Here is a 24,110-nt window from a genome sequence, read left to right on the forward strand (position 1 = left end):
CCCCCCCCACCCCCCCTTTTTTTTTTGTTTTTCTTTTCCTCCTCAGACTCGATTTCGAAAGAACCGTATGAAAGGAGCCACCGAAAAACAGAAAGCTTATATATAAGGTTAGCCATGTTCCTAGGCCACTCATATAATTTTGCAAGAAAGTTTGACAGCCCTTTAACGACAAAGTTGGCGCGAATAGGCTCTTTTTTAGGGGATTCTTGGGCTGAATTCACAAAGCTTTTCTTTCGTAATTGATCTTTCCCATTGGCCAGCCGCGTTCGTATAGAATTGGCTGAAATTCCCTCTTAGGAACAAATTTTGCGTAAGAGCTTTTTGTGAATACGCGCCCTGTACAACAAATCTATCGCAACGGTAAAGCGTTGCTCTCTGACATCATTCCAGGCTATCATAAGTAATTCATATGGTTAAAATGGCGCTACTCATCTTCAACGCAGCAGGAGTAGAAGAACGGCAGAGGCGGAGGAGCACATGCAGGCATATAGTTAGAACATGGTCGGAAGTTAGATAAGTAGCGTGACATGAGTTGTTTGTTTTGCGTCTTAATGTCGGTGCTCAGTTTTCTGATAGCCAAATTATTACAATGCACTGACACGTCAGTTGATTACACTGCAAAAAATAATGCCACATATTAAAACAGCTTTCTTGTGCTTTTCTGATTGTGATAAGATTTAATTTCGATTAGATTAAATTTTCGGCCCGCTTGAAGCAAAACAAAAGAACTATAAAACTTAACCTAAAATGAAACTTAACTTCCACGAACTTCCCATTTATTCCGTTATCGTGACTATCTCGTTTGTTTCTTAAACGTTCAGTGTGATTAGTTTCTCACCCTTGCTAGCCCACATTCAAGTCGTGTTTGAACTTACTGCGCATTTGGGCTGCAGAGTTCTCAGCTTTAATTATTTTAATGATTGCTGAAACATCTCCAGTAATCCTCAGTCAACTGAATCGATATGTTTCTGATTGGGCAGGCTGCGCGCTTATCGTGATAAATCCTACTAAAATATCCATCATTTGCATAAGCATCTGGGCCACGATCGCTAGCTCCTTTAAATCGTATGGCCTAACTTAATCTCCCCAATGCAGCCGATGCGCGTATTATGACATTGTCCTCTTTATTACATTGACTTTATAATATCGTGCATTTTGCGCCACATTTAATCCGGAGGCCAGAATTGACGAACTGCGTTGGAACGTCGTTACGTTGCGCACTACCATAATATGAAGACTATTTTCGTTTTGAGCCAATTGCTGCAGTATATTCTTTACTCTCGTAACTCTGCCTTTCTCTTGCTTCCTCCTTAATCTCGCAACAACACAATGGTAATAGAAATTGATGCTTAGGGCTTATGCGTTATATAGCCGATGGCAGTAAACCGCCGACTGCCGAGAGATAAAGAACATCAGGGTCCTTAAATTCAGAAAGCAGTTCCTGAATGCTAAATCAGTTTGCAAGAACAAGGGCTGGTCATTAATGATAGCGGAGATAATACTGGCGAACACGGCCGGTCAATGACAAACAGTTCTTATGGGATCTCAGTCAGTTTTTCTCGCAAGTAGGGAACCGCAAGGTATGTGGCAGAGAGCAAACGGCGGTTTCTTACAGACACAAGGTATTTGGTCTGATGTCACTTGAAATTGGGTTATAAATTTGGTGCCTGTGATGCCTGAGTATAGTTTTTATCTAGTTGCTTATAATCATACTATTGAACATTATCAGTGCATAGGAGTTAGTTATTTGAGAACAACTTAAATGATGCCTTTTACTGGTAGCTATTTCAATGGCGTTTTGAAGCATTTGTTCTCATGCACCATTACACGTCGTTCTTTCTCAGTGGGGCTCCAATCAGTAGTCAGAATAGCTGAAATATTGGGCAACTGGGATACATTTTGCGGCTTGACGAACTTTGGCACTTTGCATAGGTGAAACCTCAAGAAGCAAAAATAATACGTGCAGGAAGAGCTGAAGAAATGGGACACAGCTGAGAGCTGCAAACGCACTGCCCTCGACTTTGTCTCAGATTCGCGCTGTTCTTGGGTGTTTCGTATCTACCGGTCTACTTCAGGGCACTTCTAATGAAGCAATGACGATAGCTTGGCGAGTTAGCGTGTTTGCCATAGTCCAGCGACTTGGGAGGCACGGGGCAACCAAAGACGGGCAGATAAATGCGCTTGGTTTCACGGCGCCTTGCTGCCCTGCGTCGTCTGCGCTGTTACACCTGGTTGCGCTACTCATGAAACATGGAGGGGGGGGGGGGGGGGGTTATTCCGTAAGAGTCCACCTAGTGGACTGTCCATTTCGGCCGCTGCTGATTGGCTGCATCTGCACGAGTGAGGAGGAGACAGGTGCCCCCAGCCAGTCTCCTTCTCGCTCGCGCAGCTGCAGCCAGTCGGCGACAGTCGAAAGGGACAGTCCACTAGGTGGACTCTTATGGAGTACCCTCCCTCCTCCCCCCCTAATTTCCTAGGTATACTTGACTGTGGCGCGAAATGCATTTTGTTAAAAGGGGACAGAAGAGCGCATACAGTGAAACCGCCCCCCCCCCCCCCCCCCCCCCCCCCCCCCCCTAAACTGATCGAAGAATGAACACAGCTTCTGCTCCCAGTGGACGGACCCTCCCTAAATGGTATGCGACGGTGGCGCGCGATACTGGTCTCGTCTGTCGCCAGAAGTGTTCATTAGCCGACTTGAGCTACTGAAGAATTCGCGAGGCAATATAGGATGCCTCCAACGCGCGCAATATTGAAACGGCTCTTCGCTTGTGCACATCACCATGTTGGTTCCTGGAGCACTCGAGTGGTGGACTGAAGCACAAGAATGGTCATATTCGAGCATAAATGGTGGTTTCGAGAGAGCATGCTTTGTCACACCGGCCCCCGCCGCGCTGGCGCAGTGCCTGTGGCGCTGCATTGCTAAGCACGAGGTCACGAGTTCGCCGCTTTACGGCCGCGGCTGCTGTATTTCGATGGGGGCGAAATGCAAAAGCGCTCGTATACTTAGATTTAGGTGCAGGTTAAAGAACCCCGGGTGGTCAAAATTAATCCGGAGTCCCCCACTAGGGCGTGCCTCATAATCATATTCTAGTTCTGGCCCGTAAGACCCCAGAATTGTATATATGAACGTGAAGAAAGGGAACCGAGGCGTCCGATTTTTATTAATTCTATCATAAGAAGCCAACAAACAATGACACCAAGAACAACACAGGGAAAATTACTTGTACTAACTAATTGAATTAAAGAAATGATAAATTAATGGAAATGAAAACTGATGAAAAAACAACTGGCCGCAGGTGGGGAACGATCCTACGTCTTCGCATACGCGTGCGATGCTCTTACCGTTATAATATATACAGTATATACCAGAAGGGCAGTAACGTGGAAGTGCAGTCCAGATAAACACGAGCACGGCAGCTTGGACGCAGCGTCTCCTACCGACAAACCACAAGTTAATTGCTCTGCAACGCGCCACTAATCCACACGCTAAACAGGAGTGTGGTGATCTGAAATTAGGACAAGCATGCCTCGGCAGGCGCACCCACCGAGCCAATATGATTACGAGCTTGCAACAATCATACGCCGATAACGTTCCTTTTGGTGGTCAAGTTGCTTTTATCACCCCGATATTACCCTTGCATCATGTGGCAAAAGTTAGTAAGCTGCTTCAGTGAAGCTTTCTTCCGCGCCATCCGTTAGGCTTCCCTTGCAAAGAACACGAGATACGAATGAACTAAAGCTTAAATACAAGCAGCACCAAATATGAACGTGCCATATTCAAGTCGGAAAACGGTCCTGCATGCGGCCAACAGGATTTACACGTTCAAAGTTGCAATGAGTCGATCAAATCCGCTAGTTGGAAAGTTAACTATCATACTTTAGTCAATTAGCTCTGAAATTCACGCGTTAACGTGTTAGTGAAATTTTGTAATTCACGCCGTTGTCTTACAGTAAGCCGCGTGAATTGGATCGTGCATTTCACGGGCTCATGATATACACGATTCAATTCACGTAATCAGTATTCTAGTGCTTCCGCTGTAACTCTGAACACGGCGAATTCAATCACGATCACATCGTAAAAGCAGCTTAAATTAAACACATCGGATACAATAAATAAAAACAGTTCCTGCCTAAATGTTGAGCGTGGGCGGCGAACATCTCTGATACAATGTGACAACTTAAGACAGAAGCTATCTCCACCTAATAAAACATAGTAAAGGTTAAACATTACTCCACGCGCTTAAGTTGGTATTCTTTTACCACAGTTCTGTGTGAATTCTGGAACTTTACTGACTCCGCGGGAGTCTTTTTTCACTCCACCTCGACGGAACCTGTTCGTGACATTTTGGCCCACTTTCGTTTCTCGCTCGGATGGGCAAAGTGTTCGCAGATCACGCCACGGGCGCTCTTTTGCGTCATAATGAAAAAAGAAAAACAAAATGTGCCTCGCCGGTGACTTCCATCATGTTCCCCTAAGGGCCTACTTTTGTGTCTTTATTTGTTTTTCTTATTAACTCTTAGTTTTAGGCTTCTCTGTCTCGCTAGTATGCGAAATTTGCCGTAAACGTGACCAGGCGCTGTCTTTCCCAGGTGAAAGACTCACCCAATTACAGGCAGCCTACACCGCCCACGTCTGGAGTAAACCTAATGAAGAGCCATTTGAAGGGTTTAAAAACGCGCGCTTTGAGAGACGTCGCGTCCATTGAGCTCAGAAGACATCTTTGTGAGTACGCGGTAGCACAAGCATAAGCTACGGCAGGCACAAAGTTGGCGTTGAACCTTATCACGCTCAAAAATTGAGTGCAAAAAAAAAGAAGAAAGAACTAATGACCGGCGGTGCGCCACATTACTCTCGCGATATCAAGCGCATTTTTACTTCGTTGTTATCCGCCAGGCCACCCACTATAGAATTAGTTTTTGTCGCGGGATGAAATCCCGGACACGGCGAAATGCGAAAACACCCGTGTACTTAGATTTAGGTGCACCTTAAAGAACCCCAGGTGGTCCAAATTATTCCGGAGTCCCCCACCACGGCGTGCGTCATAATCAGATCCTGGTTTTTGGCACGTAAAGCCTCGTAATTTAATTTTAGAATTATTTGTTGATACCCGCTAAACTCATATGCAGATTTATAAGTATTCACTGGTGCAGCCCGATACTCACGTACGCAAAAAAAGGGGGGGAAAAAACAAGGGAAAAAAACGGCCAGATTCCACGCACTGTAGGAACCGATGTTATGCGAAGCATTTTGCTGGTAGCTGGCTACCCAGCATCGTTTGGGGTTACGCAAAGCTTTACCAGGTGGACCAACGCGATTGTGTTAACTCGAGTAGTTTTGTGTCTTTAACGCGAGCGTACGGTGTTTGTGACGACGGCATCAAGTCGACGATGACGATGATCGTATATGGCGGCAACGGCGCGATTCCTGTTGCGTTCGTTCGACGCGAATTTAAATGACATGCCGATTGTTGGGTTCTGCTAGGTATTGAACAGATTTTGCCGCAAATTTTACGGTGCACTTCTCGAAACCGCTGCCATCCTTAGAATTCATTCTAAGCCGATACACCTTGCAATCTCTCCGGCTACAGTTCTTATATCGAAATATGGGCCGTACGCTAATTAGGAAAAAAACTTAATTAGGGAAATTTTGTAAATAACTGATCACACATCTTCATTTCTTTTGCAAGTAACTTCCAATGCCTGTTCGAGAAATCCAACTCAAGGCTTAGAACTGTGATATCTGCCAAAGGCGATGTGTTAAAATCCTGTATAATCTAAAAAAAAAAAAAAGCCTCCCGCTATCTACAGGATGTTTCCTTTTTTTAGCGTTCACATATTTTTAAATCTACACTGTCCCAGCAGTGCAGGTGGTGTTTTCACGAATAGATTCTATTACGAGGGCTGCCTTAAACGCCATAAACAAACCCACACAAAATGTCTAATTAACGAAATTTCCTAATTAACTCATAAACTACAATATTTATGGTAAGTGTCTATATGGCAAAAATGGGGGCAATTTGTTTTGAAACACCAACCCATTCTTGTAAAAGCGCTGAAATCCACGCGCAGTTTGAGATATTGTCAAACTTGGTCCTTGTATTCAGCGTGTATCAAAACCAAGTGCGTGAGAAACGCCGGAAGTCCAGCCTTTTCTCGTCGAAGCGATACGCCCAATGACGAAATTGACGTCATAAATTTGATTGAGAGCAACTCACAAACTTTTGCTGTCTGCACTTTTGCACTGGCCAGGTTAACTGCCTCGTGAAGTGACGGGAGCGTTCGAGCCAGCTCAAGAAGTGAGTGAAAATGATGATGAATTATTTATCGGTGTTATTGACGAGCTGGCTCGAACACGCCCGCCACTTGACGAGGGAGTTTATCTGGCCAGCGCAGAAGTCCAAACAGCAAAAGTTTGTGAGTTGCTGTCATTTAAGTTTATTATGTTAGTTTCGTCACTGGGCGCATCTCTCCAACGAGAAGGCGGGACTGGACTTCCGACGCTTCTCGCGCGCTCCGTTTCGGGATAGGCTGAGTAGAAGGGCCAAGTTTGACAATATCTCAAACTGTGCGTGGATTTCAGCGCTTTTACAAGAATGGGTTGGTGTTCAAAAATTATTGTCCCCATTTCTGCCATATAAACAATTACCGTAAATGTCATAGTTTAGAAGTTAATTAGTGTATTTTTGTTAATTAGACATTTCATGTGGATTTCTTTCTGGCGTTTAAGGCAGCCCTCGTTAGAGAACCTGCGCTGCTGTCACAGTGTTACTTTTTTTTAAATTATGGTTGATCCCTCTTTCACAGGAATCGGTAGAACACGAAAGTTAAACGTATCTTCACAGAAGCGGTTGCATGTTTTCTTCATGAACTCACCGTCTGCTGCCTCGAAAGGCGCACGATTTGCGGGCCGGCGACCATGTTGCAAGTTTGCTTAGCGCGCGGTATCCTGTTGGCGAGTTGCTTCGGCGAAGGTGCAAGCAATCTGGTCCGGCTCTGTAGTGGTTACGGCAGCCAGTCGAGCTGCGACGCACACAGCTGCAGGAATGCCAGTGGCAGAGTTCCCACCGTGCGCATCGCAGCTTGTCACTCTCCCGCCGGAGCAAAGCGAGATTCGCCCGGCGACGGCGTTGCCTTTCTGCGCCGCTTAGCGCAGAAGTTGTCTTAGGTGGTGCCATCTTTATATTTGTCTTCTGCATATTAATCTTCAACCCCACTCTTACACTTTCTCGGTTAAGGTCCTCAATCATTCGCTGTAATTCGTCCCCATTGTTGCTTAATAGGACAATGTCATCTGTAAATCGAAGTTTGCTTTGATATTCGCCGTTGATTCTCACTCCTTATATGTTGTTAATTTTGCTGCTTTAACCCATGCCTAGTATACATTTTTTTATTTGAAACGAGGGTCCCGTTGCCGTCTTTGATTTTGGAACCCTCGTCTGTGTACTATCTTTTACATAATAATTGTATTGAATAGATAATAAACTGAAACTGAAACTGGACTGAGCAGGCAGGCATAGTGCCCCATTAGGGGTCCGTTACCAGCTTGCTCCCACCATCTATCTATCTATCTATCTATCTATCTATCTATCTATCTATCTATCTATCTATCTATGTCTATCTATCTATCTATCTATCTGTGTCTATCTATCTATCTATCTATCTATCTATCTGTGTCTGTCTATCTATCTATCTTTGTGTGTCCGTCCGTCCGTCCGTCCGTCCGTCCGTCCGTCCGTCCGTCCGTCCTTCGGTCGGTCAGCACTGGCGCACAGCCAAATAAAAAAGAAAGGTTAACTGACGACGACCAAAAGTCATAACACAAGAAACATAATGAAAATAAATTAACGGGATGAACAGGTACATAGTGAGCGAAAATTCAGCAATAATACAAAATTGAGAGACCGAGTACGGACATACACTAGAGACACAATGAACAGCGGTGCTTGAACACCACTCGATCGCTACGTGCGCACGTTCGTTGAGGTGACATATACGGATGGAGAGAGAAACTATGAGAAGACAGGAGAGGAGTGGAACTAGAAAGAAGGCTCAAGAGAAAGCGCAACGCTCGGAACAGAAAGAAGACAAGACGTTTTGAAGGATCTCAGCAGAAAGAAAACGACTTGTTGCATTATGTGGAGAGGCGAGTGTCTGCTGAAGGAGGCAGGAACGCGGAAAGGTCTACGTTCTCTGGTAGTCTTCTGCGGAACGCGTTGTACACTGCTACGGTAGATACGTCAACACTGTGTTGACCAGGGTTGTTGAAATCAGTGAATCTCGGTGCGCTTTTTGATAGTACGTTAAGCTTCTCCGCCCACGCTAAGCGCGTAGCAACACGATACCTGCGCAGGCTCGGTTCCTCCTGGAGACTTACAAGAGACTTCCACACCTCACTTCTGTTCCTCAAATTGTTCAGATTCATATGTCGTTCGTTACTTGAATATGCTTAGGTGGTGTACAATGGTACAAGCAATTCAAATAGCGTTTTAATCAAGCCTGTGCAGAAATAATTCATGAGTATATACAGGGTGTTTCAGCGAACACTTTCACAATTTATTTAAGGTTGCCTGTGGCAGATAGCCCAATTCTAGTTAATGAGCTGGTCAACTCGAAGGGGCGGACATCACTTGCACAAAAATTGAAATGCATAATCAACTAATTAAGAAAAATTCACTAATTAAGTTTTAAAATAATTACCTGATGTCCCATATTGCAATTTACAAATTGTAGCCATGGAGTTCGCGAGGCTGATCCACTTAGAATTAATTCTCAGGATGACACCAGTTTCGAGATATTAATTCCCGAACTTTGCGGAGAAATGCATGGGCGTTCCAGTTAATTTTGAGCTTCAATGCCTGAAGTGACGTTTTTTTGAGAACCTAACTGGAACGCCAATGCATTTCTCCGCAAAGTTCTGGAATTAATATCCCGAAACTGGTGTCATCCCGAGAATTCGTTCCAAGTGGATCCGCCTTGCGAACTCCACGGCTACAATTTGTAAATTGCAATATGGGCCACCAGGCAATTAGTTAAAAACTTAATTAGTGAATTTCTGTTAATTATTTGATTATGCATTTCAATTTTTTGTGCAAGTAATGTCCGCCTCTTCGAGTAGACCAGCTCATCAACTAGAATTGTGCTATCTGGCACAGGCAGCGTTGCCAGGTCGGACGAGGGGGCGTAGCCCAAAGCTAGAGAAATTGTAGCCTAAATGTAGCCAAACACACAACAAAAAATTCCGTAGCCAAATATAGTCATTTTTATTTGCAGTAGTATCTGCGTAAACATCTTCACATTTGACTACGGCAATCCTTTTTTTTTTTTTTTTTGCACAACCCATCGCAACGAAATGTCCGTGCCGCCGCGGTGGTCGACCCTTGACATCAACAGCAGGGACATCATGCTTGCACACAGAACACTTTTTAGTTGGCCCCGGAAGCTCTCAAGTTCAAGCGAATTGCTGCAGAGGGCGAAATCACAGTGCTTCTATTTTATGACAGATAGTACTAAGTGATTATTTTTAGTAATTTGCAGTAATATTAACTACGAACTCTGCGTTTAGCTGTGGTGAACGCAAAATAATGTTCAGCGTCATCGACCTCTGAACTGCCTCGCCGTCGCAGACCGCTGTCCAGCGGTCTGCCACGGCGACGCGGTCACGGCTTTTCTTTTATGAGCCAAAACCAGTCTTTCGCGCTATGATATCTCGCTTAATTTGTCTCATCGTCCGGTCATGTTTTCTAGTTTTTTTTTTTTTTCAATTAGCTGGGACCGGGTTCGCTGGTACACGCTTTATGTAGTGTCCATTTACATCAACCTGGCCACCATCTTAGGTCCCTATCACGGCAAGAACACGCATTAAAAAACTTACAGACAACAGATGCCACTCATTGTCTCAATCGGTGTAAGCGAAGCTTTAAAAGATTACTGCGCAAAACGGCACACCAGTGTAAGAAGCGCGCAGTCGTTTTCGGCGACGAGCACGTCCCGAACGTAACTCGCTCGAAATGGTAAAAGCCGCGACGGCGCACAAAGAGCAAAGGTAAACTACAAATTGATAGCAGTGGTAATCCTGTGAAAACCGGTTACTGTGAAAAAGCAAACTATGTTGATGTGCTAACAATAATTGCTGGGGGTCTACGTGCCAAACCACGATATGATTGGGAGGCAGGACGCAGCGGGGCACTCTGGATTAATTTTGACAATCTGGGGTTCTTTAACGTGCAACTAATTCTAAGTACACAGTGTTCCTGCATTTCGCCTCGCTCGAAATGCGGCTGCCGCGGCCCGGAATCAAACCCGTGTCTTCGAGCCAGCAGCGTGACACGTCACCTGCTAAACTAACACGGTGAGTGATGTTCACGTGACGTGATGGACTGATGTCATCGTGGCAAACATGTTTAGATATGAGCACAACGAGTACCTGCATCTGTGCCGTTACGGGCAAACCATCTATAAGTAAAAGCACCAGGATCCGCCTTTGAGCTCGGAGTCTTGCTCCCATTCTTTTTAAATTCTTTCTCGCATACTTGGCCCTCTTCCCCATGGTTCGATTCTCCTCTCCGATGAGGATCCGATCTTAAGTCCAACCTATCGAAATTAATTTCGAATGTAAGCACGAACACGAATTCATCTCGCAGGAAAGGGAAACTGGCAGTAAAGCTTAGCGTGAGAAACGTGCAGCAGGTCGAAAGGTGTGCCCCGCGCGATACTTCACCCAGAAGCCATGGCCGTGAACACACTGGAGCTTCTCTTCTACCCGTGCTTCCCTTCTTTCATGTGGGCGCCACGATTGCCCGAAATATTTTGTTGCTTTCCCTTTCTGAGCATAGCCATGTTATAGTCGGATACAACTTAAATCTGCAGTGAAGCCCTGCTCACGCACTCGTAACCGCCAGTCACTGTTCCTACGCGAGGCTGCGAATAGTTCGTACTTCAAACTTTCCCTGTTACCAAACTAAGGTGGTAACCACAAAAATAAAATTATAAGGGCGTAATTTTATACGTCCTCACTCGTCCAATATAGTGGGATGTACAAGTACGACAAGAACAGTCGTATCAAGTACAACGCCATTTTGAAAAGGCCGCATTACGACGGTTTCATTTGCTTCTGTGATTGGCCGGCGGAGTGACACAACCCCGCGCGGTCCATGTGCGTTTGTTTCCAACTGCTGTTTATTTTAGGTTGTATCCTACTATACAATGTACTGTGAAAAACCCTCTACTCCCAGCGGGGTGTAAGTTTAAGTGCATCAAAGATCAAAGCCACTGGCTCAGACAACGGCGCAGAGAAGGGAAGGGTGGGGGGGAGTGCTTTTCGCGCGCGCACACAGGCACAGCTGCGCGGCCGGCTCAGCCAGTTAAAACATAGCCTTCGACATTTCTTTCTACTCGATCAGAGCCACCTTTAGAGCGATGATTAGGGCGCCACTTATAGCCCAAACAAAGCCAACTCGCAGATTTTCAGTAGCCCAAATATAGCCAGATAACCAACTCGTCCAAGTCGACGCCAAAATTTTTTTTCTGTAGCCCAAATTGGCTATATATAGCCAAACCTGGCAACACTGGCCAAAGGCAACCTTTAAGAATTGTTGAAAGTGTTCGCTGAAACACCCTGTATAAACATCGTTTTCTGACCTCGCGCCCCAACAACTTTTCAAGCTTTTATAATTACCTCACATTTCCGTCACTAAGCTGCAGACCTAATCGTAACGACGTTCTCTTTTTGTATGAAGTCATTCACGAAAATATTACATGCAAGGATCTTCTAGGCCCCTGTCATAATAATAATCAATCAATCAATCATTTATTTATCGTGCCCAGGAACAACCGTGAGGTCTGGGTGCTGGCGCACGTATACATAGAAAAAGAAATACAGCAGGGGAGTATCAGTGAAAAAAAAAACAATGAATAAAAATAATAATAATAATAATAATAATAATAATAATAATAATAATAATAATAATAATAATTTATTATCATCTTTCAGTGCAGTAAACAACATATCGGGCTATATAAAGCCAACGAAGAAGAGGCTTGCGTGACTAGGCCCGGCAACATCGGCGAGTGAAAAGACAATGACAAAAAAAAATGACATCGTTTAAGAAATGACAGGAACCCAACAGCAACATCAAGCAAACAAGAAGACATATAAAAAAAGGAAGACAGACAGACAGCAAACATATGAAGTTTCACAATAGCTTAACCATACTTTTTAAGCTATGCTTCCTGCTTATAGCAAAAAAAAAAGCATCATCAGGGACATCACTGAAGATTTGGGGAACATAGACACAACTTCTGGCTCTGTCATATCTAATTGCACAATGGAGTACCATGTAGCATGGAGCTTTCCGTAATGCTCTAAAAGCAATATCATAGTGTTTGAACTCGGAGTTCCAGAAGTGTCGTAAAACAACTGTTTGAATAAATAAAAATCAAAGACCTTTCTTAAAGAAAGATGGTTGAACGCGAAGCTTTCTCCCATGCAAACTGAATCGAAGTCAAAGTCCAAAGCAAGCAACCACGCAACGAACTCAAGAAACGCTGAGCGACCCGATGCGATGCATGTGTGATTTGATAGCTTGTTTACGATTGTATCTTTTGAACGTTGAAGTTGAATGAAGACACATTTCGTTAAGTTGCATAGCCTTTATTTTAGATCATGTAGCTGTTTTTTTTATTATTATTACACGCACACACTCACACTTTCATGGACGACTACACTTGCACAGTTTTGCCTTGTGATCGCTGTGGTAGACGGTCAGAGGCTCTGCAGTTGCCGATACACGGGATCGACCTTACGGGCACGATCGCGCTCGCGCTTACGTTCGCGTACCCATGGTGACGGCCGGGAATGCATTGCGTGACGCGAGTAATGCAATGCATATATTTACAGTTCGTCCGGGTAGCTTGGCGTTGCAGTTGCCATTGTTCTTATTGGTACAACTGCGAATGTAAACTCTAGTGTTCTACGATACTTATGTCGTGCGCCGTTGTTCTATTGTGTGCGCATATGCACAACCGTTGTTCCATTGTTTGCGCAGGTGCGCAGATAGTTCCATTGAGTAAGTTGGCTTTCCTGCAGTGCGTTTTCGGTGCTCACAGACGAATTAGTGAGACATAGGAAGCTTCGCTTTAATATATTTAAGCGAGCGGAGATCAAAACACAAAAACAAATTAACATTGTCAGCCACAAACGAATTCTACGCAATACATTTTAGCATACTCTTGAAAATGCCACGATTCCGACACAGCCCACGAGCAGAACAAAAAGAAAATAGTTTAACTTCGTATCTAAGTATGCTGTATGTAAGGTCATCCCTAATCGTTATTTTCACAGATGTTGCCAGGAAAGAGTTAATGTTAAAGGGTAAGCAGGCGCCGCGCCTGAGTCTAGTACAAATGTACACTAAGAGGCTGCGGAACGTTAAATTTTATTAGGCAGCAGCAGCGGCGGCAAAGGAACCGACCTTAGAACCGGCATTTCCCATTTTTGCAGGTTGGTTGGCTTTCTTTCGTTTTCTTAATTGCCGTGATTTTTTTTTTTTTTTGCACTTCGCTGGTGACGGGTGTTGCTTGGTTTATTACTTTTGCTTTTATTGCGATAGCAATTATATGGACACTTCAACCGCATTTCTGCCGTCGGAGTCGCCGTGGCCGTGAGGTTCCGTATAGATTCCAAGGGCGATAAAATCGTCGCCGCGCGCCGTATGCGCGAGCGAAAGCGCGCGGGGGACGCTCGCTATCACGGAGGGCGAACGCACGGCGGAAAACAAACGCGACCGTCGCGCGAAAGGCCGTGGGGGTATGGCAGGGAGGGAGGCGGAGCGGCGCTGTGCGCCGGCACCAAAGGCGTATATTGCCACTCAATCTCCCACGCGAAAGCAAGAAACAGGAAGGGGGGGGGGGGGGGGGGCAGCTTCTCCTCTGCCAACAACTTCTCCGCTGCCCTTTGCCCGGCGGTGCCGGTCGCCCGCACCGTCTCTTATCTCCACACGGCTCTGACCTTTGTATGCGCTATGCATTCGCCGCTCAGTTTCCGTTGAAGCGATAGACCGCGCGAACCTGCGCTTGCTGCCAGCGTTTTGACAGTCGTTGGCTGTGGTCATTCAGTGTGATCTATTCATGTTTGTTTGTGCGCGCTGACACCACGATTGTTAATTCAGTTAGTAAGCCAATGTGTCCAAGTTTATGCAGCCGATAAAACTACTATCTCTACTCCGAATAGCTCTCTACTAATTTGCTATCGCAATTGGTGCTTCGCCTTTCGGGCGAAACTGCGACATTTTTTTCATTGCTGCTCTGTCCCAGCTAGTGAATGTTTGGCTATAGCCACTACTACTACTGTAGTAGTACAGCAGTTTCAGCCACGGCCTTTTTGAAATGTGTAGAGTACGCAAATGTCTACCACTTAGGTAAATGTTCAGGCGTCACTGAAGGCACAAACAGGACGAAATGTGAATCCCTTCATGAAAACCGGAAATGCCCCACATGTTGTACCACCAGACTTAGAGGGGGACCAGAAAGGAAGTCTGTCCATGAGCTTTATCTGCAAACGTCATTTTTTTATTGACACTTCAAATACTCCATTCGGTGTTTGACATGAGGGGTAGGCATACCTAGTTGGGTTATATTTTCAATGAATACCTTGAACGATAAATGATTGGGTGGTGCACCCGCTTCAGTGGGTATTCGGTGTTTGACATGAGGGGTAGGCATACCTAGTGGGTTATATTTTCAATGAATACCTTGAACGATAAATGATTGGGGTGGTGCACCGCTTCAGTGGGTAGATGATTCCTGTTTTTTGCTGTTTGAACGAAGAAATAGTTCAGATGAGCGGTGGCGCGAGCTGGAGGGGGATAAACAGCCTTTGAAAGGCTATGACGGGATGAAGTGCGATGCGCAGCTATAATGTCGGTCTGGTGAAGCAGCGAGAGATAAAACTTGTAAAAGAGACATAGCCTTGCTGTTTTGCGGTGGTGCTCGAGGGTTCGAAGGTTCAGGGATGACTTAAGTTTAGTGACGCTAGTGGTGGTATGAGTAGTCGGAGTGAATAAACCTGGCTGCGCGATTGTCTATGAATTCCAGTGGTGTTGCCAGGTTAGATTGGTATGGGTCCCACCCTGAGCATGCGTATTGCAGTTTGGGTCGAACAAGTGTTAAGTATGCTAGTAGTTTTACTGAATGGGGAACAAGATGTAGATTACGGCGAAAGTAGCATAGAACACGATTGGCATCATTCCTAATGCTGCAAATGCGTGAATACCAGTCAAGGTTACTGGAAGAGTTAACACCTAAGTACTCGTAAGGAGTGAAGGCACATATTTCAGAACCGGCGATAACATATGTGGCTGAAATAACTGATTGGCGGTGGTGGAAAGTAAGTAGCGACATTTTCTTGACGTTGAGAGACATTAGTCAATTATTACAAGAGGTTTCAATGATGTTAAGGTCGTACTGGAGAGAATGAGAATCACCATCGTTAGTAATAGGACGATAGATTACGCAATCAGCAGAGAAGAAACAAATTTGCGAAGAACAACCTCTCGGTAAGTCACTAATGTATGTTAAGAAGAGTAGTGGTCCCAGGACAGTGCCTTGCGGACCGCCGGAGATAATATATTAGACTTAGACGAGCATTGTTTAGTGTAAACGAACAGTTGACGGTTAGTCAGAGAGTTCTGTATTCAGTGGAGAACAAGAGGGTAAGATTTAGACGCGATAAGTTTAGGAATAGCCGTTCATGAGAAACCTTGTCGAATGCCTTTTGGAAATCTAGAAAGAGCGCATCTATAGGTACGTTTTGATCAAGATGTAAACTTATGTCATTAACGAAGAGAGCTAGTTGAGTCCAGCAGGACATGCCTTTATGAAAACCATGTTGATTAGGATTGAAAAAAAATTAGCTGATGTTAGAAACTTTATAGTATTAGAATAGATCATCATCATCATCATCATCATCATCATAATCATCATCAGCCTATTTCATGTCCACTGCAGGACGAATGCCTCTCCCTGCTATCTCCAATTACCCCTGTCTTGCGCTAGCGTATTCCAACTTGCGCCTGCAAATTTCCTAACTTCATCATCCCATCTGATTTTCTGCCGACCTCGACTGCGCTTCCCTTCTCTTGGTATCCATTCTGTAACCCTAATGGTCCACCGGTTATCCATCCTACGCATTACATGGCCTGCCCAGCTCCATTTCTTCCTCTTAATGTCAACTAGAATATCGGCTATCCCCGTTTGTTCTCTGATCCACACCACTCTCTTCCTGTCTCTTAACGTTAGTCCTAAGATTTTTCGTTCCATCGCTCTTTGTGCGGTCCTTAACTTGTTATAGAGCTTATTTGTTAACCTCCAAGTTTCTGCCCCATATGTTAGCACCGGTAGAATGCAATGATTGTACACTTTTCTTTTCAACGACAGTGGTAAGCTCCCAGTTAGGATTTGGCAATGCCTGCCGTATGCACTCCAACCCAATTTTATTCTTCTGTAAATTCCTTTCTCGTGATCAGGGTCCCCTGTGAGTAATTGACCTAGATAAACGTAATCATTTACAGACTCTAGAGGCTGACTGGCGATCCTGAATTCTTGTTCCCTTGCCAAGCTATTGAAAATTATCTTTGTCTTCTGCATATTAATCTTCAACCCCACTCTTACACTTTCTCGGTTAAGGTCCTCAATCATTTGCTGTAATTCGTCTCCATTGTTGCTGAATAGGACAATGTCATCAGCAAATCGGGGTTGCTGAGATATTCACCGTTGATCCTCACTCGTAAGCTTTCCCAGTCTAAGAGCTTGAATACTTCTTCTAGGCATGCAGCGAATAGCATTGGAGAGATTGTGTCTCCTTGCCTGACCCCTTTCTTGATAGGTAACTTTCTACTTTTCTTGTCGAGAACCAAGGTAGCTGTGGAATCCTTGTAGATGTTTGCTAACATATTCACGTATGCCTCTTGTACTCCTTGATTACGCAATGCCTCTATGACTGCTGGTATCTTTACTGAATCAAATGCCTTTTCATAATCTATGAAAGCCATATAGAGAGGTTGATTGTATTCCGCAGATTTCTCAATTACCTGATTGATGACATGGATATGATCCATCGTATAATATCCCTTCCTGAAGCCAGCCTGTTCTCTTGATTGGCTGAAGTTAAGTGTTGCCCTGATTCTATTAGAAATTATCTTGGTGAATATTTTATACAGTACTGAAAGCAAGCTAATGGGTCTATAATTCTTCAATTCTTTAACGTCTCCCTTCTTATGGATTAGTATAATGTTGGCGTTCTTCCAGCTCTCTGGTACACTTCAAGTTGTGAGGCATTGCGTATAAAGGGTCGCAAGCTTTCAATTATGGTATCTCCTCCATCCTTGATTAAATCGACTGTTATTCCATTTTCTCCAGCAGCTTTTCCCCTGGACATGTCTTTCACGGCCCTTCTAACTTCATCGCTAGTTATAGAAGGAGCCTCTGTATCCGGTTCATCACTATGTCGAATGAAAGTAGTTTGGCTGTTTTGGGTACTGTACAGGTCAGTATAGAATTTTTCCGCTCCTTTTACTATGTCATCGAAATTGCTGATGATATTACCATGCTTATCTTTCAGTGCATACATCTTGCCTTGTCCTATGCCAAGCTTTCTTCTTACTGATTTAATGCTGCGTCCATATTTTACGGCTTCCTCAATCTTCCCCACGTTATAATTTCGAATATCCCTTACTTTCTTCTTGTCGATCAGTTTTGACAGTTCAGCGAATTCTATCTGATCTCTTGAGTTGGACATTTTCATGTTTTGTCGTTTCCTTATTAGGTCCTTTGTTTCTTGGGAGAGCTTACCTACTGGTTGCCTTGGTGCCTTACCACCCACTTCAATTGCTGCTTCTGAGATCAACCTAGTTACGGTTTCATTCATTACCTCTATGTTTTCTTTATCTTCCTGTTCTAAAGATGCATATTTGTTTGCGAGCACCAGCCTGAATTGGTCTGCTTTTACCCTTACTGCCTCTAGGTTGGTCTGTTTCCTCTTGACTAATTTTACTCTTTCTCTCTTCAAATTTAGAGAAATCCTGGACCTCACTAATCTATGGTTACTGCACTTTACCTTACCTAACACTTCTACATCCTGCACTACGCTGGGATCAGCAGAGAGTATGAAATCTATTTCATTCCTTGTTTCTCCATTAGGGCTTTTCCAGGTCCACTTCCTGTTGCTGCGCTTCCTGAAGAAGGTATTCATTATTCGGAGCCTATTCCTTTCCGCGAATTCTACCAACATCTCTCCTCTTGCATTCCTAGAATCGATGCCGTAGTTGCCAATTGCTTGCTCGCCAACCTGCTTTTTTATATTCAAACGTATAGCTTCACTGGTTTTACTCAACAATAAAACAATAACAAAACATAGACGTTTCGCCACCTATGCGGGTGGCATCGTCAGTACACAAATGGCGTCCCATGAAAGAGTACATCAACTTATATCTTGCCGTAAACATCCGGCAAAGGACCACGATTACTGTTGCATGCATTTTGATTATGACGGATGAACCATGATTCGATGAATTTCCTTGGGCCCCATCGTTGTTCCCGTGCCAGCGTCGTCACATTATCGAAATCGAACACGTGTCCTTTCGTCAGGCAGTGATCGACTAATTCCGTCTTGGCACGTGTTGAATGTGTGGCTTTGGTGACGTCCCTGACGTGTTCCTTGATGCGAGTATGACGTCGTCGACCGGTCTCACCGATGTAGCAGGCATCACAGTCCGTGCAGTTAACTTTGTACACAACTCCGCTTTGTTCGTCGGAGGGGGTGCGGTCCTTTGGTTTTGGGAACACGTTAGCCAGTGTGCGCATGGGTTTAAACACAGTCCTAACGCCCAGAGGTCGCAAGGCCCTACGCACAGCTTCTGACACGCCGCAGACATACGGGATGCACACAACAGATTTTTCCTTATTAGCCCTGCTCTCGCGAGGTCTTTGCATGCGGCGCCGCGTGTCATCGACAAACCGCTGAGGGTAGCTCCGTTTATTCAGGACAGTGGCAACATTAGTTTCTTCATGCTTCCTCAGGGTCTGTGTCGACGACAGCGCGTCGCAACGTGACAGAAGTGTACGGGCAACAGCATATTTGTGCTCCGCAGGGTGGTGCGAGTCAAAACTTAGCACATTGCCACTGTCACAAGGTTTGCGGTATACGGATGTCGCCAATGAACCGCCCTCGTTCCGACGCACCAGCACATCTAGAAACGCCAAAGTGTCACCATCTTCCATTTCACACGTGAATTGAATGGCAGGATGAACACTATTGAGTGCATCATGCTTAGCCTGCAGATTGTGCTTTTCTACAATGACGAAAGTGTCATCTACATAACGGCAGTACATTTTCACAGGGAAGGGCAAGGTGGACAGGCATATAGTTTCCACGTGTTCCATCAAAAGATCTGCCACGATTACCGACACAGGGCTGCCCATCGGGACACCTTCTATTTGGTGGTAGACAGTTCCGCCAAAAGTGAAATATGTTTGCTTTAAGCAAAACCTCAGTAAAATCATGATATCATCTACAGTCAGCGAAGTTCGACTTGTCAAAGTACAATCATCTTGTAGGCGTTTCTCGATTACATCGGTAGCCAGTTTTATCGGCACATTGGTGAATAAAGACGTGACATCAAAAGACGCCATAACATCCGCGTCACCAAGCTGCTGCTGACGTATCGCGGTTCTTTGACGTGCACCTAAATCTAAGTACACGGGTGTTTGCGCATTGCGCCCTCATTGAAATGCGGCCGCTGTGTCTGGGATTCGATCCCGCGACCTCGCTTAGCAGCCCAACACCACAGCCACTAAGCATCCACGGCGGGTTAGTGCGTGATGGTAGCTATGACATTGATATGACTCTATTTTTAGCGTTATCGTACTTGTAAGCTCTGTTCTTCATGATTAGTTTATCATACCCAAGTTTAAAAGGTTTCTGTTGGGACTTGCGGAATTCGATTAGTTGTTTACGTGCATGCCGCGAGTTAGATGAGTAGTCTTCTGATATTCTGTGGATGGACCCTCTTTGTTGTTTAGCATTTGAAATATTTTGTTTGACTTTGAAACTGCTAATTTGACATATATAGGTTTGTTTCTATTAGTGTTGTATTTGCCAATTCTACGGGCGCGCTCGATATCTAAGGGGCCTAGCTTAATGTTAAGTTTAGAATTGCAAAGTTGCGCGAACTTTCTTTCTGATTCTTGCCACGTTTCCCGCTCAATGTCAGCTACGCCAAAAAACACAAGGTTAGACCGACGAGCCCTATCTTCTGATAGGGCTCGCGGTGATGATATGTCGGAAATGGCTTTTGTGTTCTTTATCAACAATTGTCTTGATGCAACTAACTTCGGTCTTCAGTGCAGTTATGGAGGAAACATTGTCTTCAATTTTTGTCAGTCGCCTATTTATGTCGTCAAAAATTTGTCGTTCTGCGATAGTTTGGTTCGGACTGATTTCATTTCGTTTAGGAGAGACGCCTCGCCTGATCTTATTTCCTCCAATGCTGCAATGATGTTGCAGGATGCCTGCGTCGAACTGGAACGGGTGTTGTGGCCGGGATTCGTTTCTATGTCTCCAGAAAGTGCGAGAAGTTGTAGGATGATAAACGTGCAGTCGCGAACAATGGTAATGCAGTAGCCTGGACTTGGCAGCACTAGCAAAGCGGAATAGCGGGAACGACGCGCATAAATAGTGTAATGATTTGTTACCTGCAAGGCGAAAAGGCGTCGGGCGTGAGTGAACCGCATTGTCGTAGTGCCGCCGAGCCCACTGATGAGAGCGAGGGGGAGACGTGTTTTATGCGTGAAGGTTGATGTCTGGGCCGATGTGTCGGCTGATACACGGTAACATGAAGACGATAAATGTGGTGGATTTTCCTTCGAGGGCGGTGCGGCGCAGTAGTCATCGCTTGTTTCTGTTTCGGGGCACTGGAGGGTAGACGAGGCTGGCCCTCCTGTAGCACTAGCGCGTTGAAAGTAGGGCGAGCCTGCATCTCTAGCGACAGCATACGGCAGGCTGTGGAGGTGAGGGGGTACATAGCGGTGGTAAGGATTGCTCCGCCAAGCAGGTGCATCCTGCCAGCCAACACACCATAAGGCGGGCGTGCCCGCCGACTTCGTGGTGGCTCCAGGAGAACGGCAGGTGCCAGCGGGAAAGCAGAAAACTGTGAGCACCTGTAAGGCGAAAAGGCGTCGGGCGTCAGTGAACCGCATTGTCGTAGTGCCGCCAAGCCTATGAATCCCGCCAAGTATTAACTTAGAGCTTGACTCCTTGGGCCCACTCTCAAAGAAGGTTGAAGGTATGGAAGAAGTCCTGATGTCGACTAACTTAAGATGAAATAATGACTGCAATGAAAAGACACGACGAAAACATAAGGACACTCAGCCAAAGCGTTGACCAAGTCGAGGTAAAAACGTAATACTGCGGAGATCGCAACTTTGCGCGCAGCCGTAAATGACTTCGAACGGACGTCTAACCCCTTGGCGTCTAACTTGACGTCTAAACCTCGAAATTCATGGCATCCCGAAGTCAACTCGCCAGCCTAGAACTGCTCACTAGTACCAGAAAGTGGGCAAAGAGAGAGAGAGCAAGGAGAGGAAAGGCAGGTAGGTCAACCAGACGAGCGTCCGAAAAGACAACGCATACAAGCATACGTGTGGCACAAAACGGAAAAGTTTTCATCCGTAAGAACGATTGCCACCCTGCCCATGTTAGTCAACTAGCTGACCTTGAAAGGCTCGTGCAGCAGTGTGAATCTTATTACGATCTAATGTTTCTTTAGCCATTATGACTGGTTCCTGTGTTGCCCCTCGACACCTTGGCTCTCTTGTAGCTGACCGGTACGTGTCCCCTCCGAGTTGTGTGAATTTAGATAGTAAGTCTGCACGCCATAAACATGACGAGTTTTGTCATTTTCTGGAAGGTCTTCAATTCAAATTTTTAGCTATCATGGTGACCAAAACATGGTGCTGTGATACATACGTCTGATGTCATGCATCTTGATGATTACAAGCCAATTTTTTTTAACCCGGAATTCTAAAAGTGGTGGTGGTGTTTGTCTGTACCTGAAGCTCGGAATTACTTTTGCATATTTAGACTATCTCTCGCGTACTACAGCCGACATTGAAGTTGTTTGCGTTCGGTGCGCTTCACATGTCTTCAGTGTACTATGCAGGGTGATCATCTTTGAATTTTTCAGAAGCTTTAAAAATAGCCTGTTGCAGATAACATCATTCTATAGTCCTTGAGCTGGATTATTCAGAGAGGTGGACATTACTTGCACGAGAATTCGAAACACCTATTCAATAATTAACTGAAATTCACTAATTACCTTTTGAATTAATTACTTTACGGCACATTTTGCAATTTACGAATTGTAGCCGGTGAGTTTATCGGGTGTATCCTCTTGGAATGAATTTCCAGAATGGCGGAAGTTTGGAGATGTGCACCATGAAACTCCTCATAAAAATTTACTGTTTTTCCACTTATTTTTTAAAGAAAACGCTATTTTACGCATTGAAGCACAAAAGTAACTGGAACGCCCACGTAATTTGTATTTCATCCCGCACTTTGGGAACTAATAAATCGAAACGTGTGTCATCCTGGAAATTAATTTCAGGTGGATACGTCCTGCAAGCTCAATGGATACAATTCATAATTTGCAATATGTGCCATAAAGTAATTAAAAAGTTAATTAGTGAATTTTCGTTCATTATTTCATTATTGTGTTTTGATTTCTCGTGCTAGTAATGTCCGCCTCTGGAATAATCTAGCTCAAGGACAAGAATTATGCTATCTGCAACAGGCTATTTTTTTTAATTTCATAAAACTTAAAAATGATCACCCTGTATAGACCACCCTATGGAAACTGTAATGAATTTCTTTTGTTTTTAGACACTATTTTTTCTTGTGTTAATGTCAATAACTACACCTTAGTTCTCCGAGGAGACTTTAATTTGGATATGTCGACAAATAATCGTAAACAAAGAGAGTTATCTATGCTTTTGGACTTCTATATGTTACGTAATGTTATTTCTTCTGCAACAAGTGTAACTGCAAGCAGAGCGACTGCTTTAGATTTGTTTATAACTAATCTCCCTCAGAGCCCCTTACTGTCCGGTGTTGTTGACGTCTCTGTAAGTAATCAAATGCCTGTTTACTTATTCACCGATAAGCATTCTGTTCAAACTAAGGAGACTTGCTTGAATACAATGTGTCAGCAGATAAGCTCTTAAAATCTAGAAAACTTTCTACTAGACTGTAATGTGGTTTTATCCTTCTCATGTCCTGATAAAGCTTGTAAGTTTATTTAAATCTTTGCTCTGTTTACAAAAAAAAGAACACTTTCCTTACAAACCATTAGCAAAGCCCAAAAACGCATGGAAACCATGGATGACGTCCAAGTTAATTGAGATGACAGATGCAAAAATCTCGATAAATTGTGTGCTTTTGAAAAGTATCGCAATGACCTCAACAAAAAATTACACATTCAAAGCGCACTTACTATGCCAACTTGTTTGATGGTTTAACTGACAGCAAACATATGTGGCGTAGACTACACTCAATCATAGAACCAGGAAAGTCAGCTCATTATTTGTAAGAAATTATTTCAGACAATAATTCATATAAGGGTGTTGAACTTCCAGATAAATTAAACAAGTCTTTTACTACATCAGTTCAAACAATCTGTAATCAAAATGCTCTATGCAACATGCCTGGGCCTATACAAAAATCACTGTTTCTAGCTCCAACAAATGAGAACGAAGTCCTTACGATCTTTAAACGCCTTAAATTTATCAAATGCGAAGATATAAGCGGAATGAAAATAAGGCCAGTAATTTTCACTTTCCATTTACTTCTCGCGCCAGCTGCCGATAAGAGCGGACGTGTTTCGATCACTCTGTGAATCTCGGCTGATAGCACCGGCTCGCAAGCCATCGCCGCACCGGCCGTTGCCGCCTCGCCTACGTTACGACTACGGCACCGCCCCTGGCTGAAAGTTACCAGGACTAGCTTCCGAGCCCCGCAGGCAAAGGAGCGGTCTGCCAGAAGCCTTGGGCGAGGCCGCGGC

Source organism: Dermacentor silvarum, chromosome 1 (assembly GCF_013339745.2).
Source record: "Dermacentor silvarum isolate Dsil-2018 chromosome 1, BIME_Dsil_1.4, whole genome shotgun sequence".
Taxonomy (NCBI): Eukaryota; Metazoa; Arthropoda; class Arachnida; order Ixodida; family Ixodidae; genus Dermacentor; species Dermacentor silvarum.